This window comes from Oryctolagus cuniculus, chromosome 15 (assembly GCF_964237555.1).
Source record: "Oryctolagus cuniculus chromosome 15, mOryCun1.1, whole genome shotgun sequence".
NCBI lineage: Eukaryota > Metazoa > Chordata > Mammalia > Lagomorpha > Leporidae > Oryctolagus > Oryctolagus cuniculus.
This window is the reverse complement of record NC_091446.1, coordinates 42,972,810-42,975,078: the sequence shown is the minus strand read 5'-3', so window position 1 is coordinate 42,975,078 and position 2,269 is coordinate 42,972,810. Positions and strand designations below refer to the sequence as shown.

Here is a 2,269-nt window from a genome sequence, read left to right as displayed (position 1 = left end):
AGACTGGACGGGACTTGTAGATAGCTGGTAGATAATTAGAGAGGTAGGTGAGCTGTGAGTCCTAAACCCTTAAACTCATTACAGGAGCAAGACTATTACAAAGTTTAATTTGGAAACTAGTTATTTAGGCCTCATAAAGTTTTGTCATGAAGAACTTTTGTCCATAGGAGATGTTTTAAAAATTTCCTATCACAACCACTTTAAACAGCATTCTGGGGCTGGTGCTGTGGCGCAGTAGGTTATTCCTCCCCTGTGGTGCTGTCATCCCATATGGGTGCTGGTTTGAGTCCCAGCTGCTCCTCTTCCAATCTAGCTCTCTGCTGTGGCCTAGGAAAGCAGTAGAAGATGGCCCAAGTCCTTGGGCCCCTGCACCCACATGGGAGACTGGGAAGAAGCTCCTGGCTCCTGGCTTCAGACTGGCGCAGCTCCAGCCGTTGTGGCCATTTGGGGAGTGAACCAGCCGATAGAAGACCTTTCTCTCTGTTTCTCCCTCTCACTGTCTGTAACTCTACCTTTCAAATAAATAAATAAAATCTTTTTAAAAAGATAGCATTCTGACCTCAGAATCAGCCCTTAAGGCATTTTGGTCTGGCTGAAAAACCTATGACAGCATTTCAGGAATAAAAAGCCAAGACACTGTGGCAAAAAAAAAAAAAAAAAGTTCTATATGAAGGATCTCTGTGAGAGACCCCAGTGGAAATAAGTGGCCATCAAAGAAGGATTACTTTACTCTGAAGGAAGGAGAGAACTTCCACTTTGCTTATGGCCTTGTCTAAATACTAATGAGAGATTGTGGATTCAAAAGACTTCTATGGCCTTGGAATCTCATGTCAAGAGCCTTGGGTGATCACTGACATCATACGTAAGAGTGTTATTGTTAAATTAACAACAGAAGTCACTGTGCACTTACTTCCCATGCAGGACTTCCATCCTCAATGAGTTGTATTATGAGAATTAACTGTAAAACTTGTTCTCAAACAGTTTGTGTGTGTGTGTGTGTGTGTGTGTGCAAATTGTTGAAATCTTTACTTAGTATAGAGTTGGTCTTCTGTGCATAAAGTTAATTGAAAATGAATCTTAATGGAGAATGAGACTGGGAATGGGAGAGGGAGGAGGAGGTGGGGTGGGAGTGAGAGTGGGAGGGCTGATAGGGTGGGAAGAATCTCTATATTCCTAGAGTTGTATTTATGAAATTTTTACTCATTCAATAAAAGGTTTCATTGGGAAGAAAATCTTCTATCATGTTAGGAAATTGCAACCCCTAGTATAACCATGAAATCAATACTTCACCCTATTTCACTACCTTCCCACCTGCTTCTCAGTAGCAGTGTGGGATATTTCCACCCAAGTCACTGATACTGGCTTTAGGGCAGGAGGCCATAAGATTGGTAACATCTCTCTGTGTGGAAACCCCTCTCTGAGGTCCTGGGAGCAGCTCCACACACACATACATTCCCAACACCCAGCTGTGTAATTCTCTATCTGGGTTCCATGCAATTTCAGGATTATTTGTTCCAAAGCTCTTCTCTTACCATGCAATAAACTCTTAGCTGCTTCTCTTCCACTGTCCTGTGTCTGACACAAAAGACATAGATAGCCCTTTTGAGTTTTCTCCCTGCAGAAGTTTCATATCCTTCTTTGCTTCCTTTCTCTTTATTTACTCTGATCCCTCTTGGGTAATTAAGGGCTGCATATGTCGTAATAGTAGGTTTGGACATAGAGCCAAATGAAGGTTATTCTCATCTCCATTTTGGAGGGACAAAAGGGACTCAGAAAAGGGCATAGTTAGGCCTTGCCAGTTTTTTCTCAAATTAGAGTCTCATTTGTAATATTTTTAAATGATGTCCATAACACTGTGGATATGTCCACACTTGATATGTGTGTTCCCAGTTGCTATGTCCTATGTGTTTATTTTCTGTCTTCTGCTTTACTCCGAGATAGGCTTGCAAAAGGATTTCTCAAGCAATTTAACCCTTAAATTAGAAGTAAAATAATGAAGTTAGGTACCTATTTTACACTTGATCTTAGCCAAAAGGCCGAGAAGCGATAGGTACCTATTTTAAAAATATGATGGGGAAGCATAACAAATCCAGCAGGGCAGAAGCTAAAGTGATTATGAAATACTTGGATTTTCATAATCTTACTTATTGCTAGAGCTTAATAAAATGCATTTTAAAAATTATTTTCAGGGCCAGCGCCGCGGCTCACTAGGCTAATCCTCCGCCTTGCGGCGCCGGCACACCGGGTTCTAGTCCCGGTCGGGCGCCGG

General features: G+C 41.9%; 1 pseudogene; it reads right to left on the bottom strand.

The window, feature by feature from the left end:
* Positions 1 to 1,948: 1,948 nt before the first annotated feature.
* LOC127484305 (U2 spliceosomal RNA) lies at positions 1,949 to 2,048 on the bottom strand (annotated as a pseudogene).
* Positions 2,049 to 2,269: the final 221 nt, after the last annotated feature.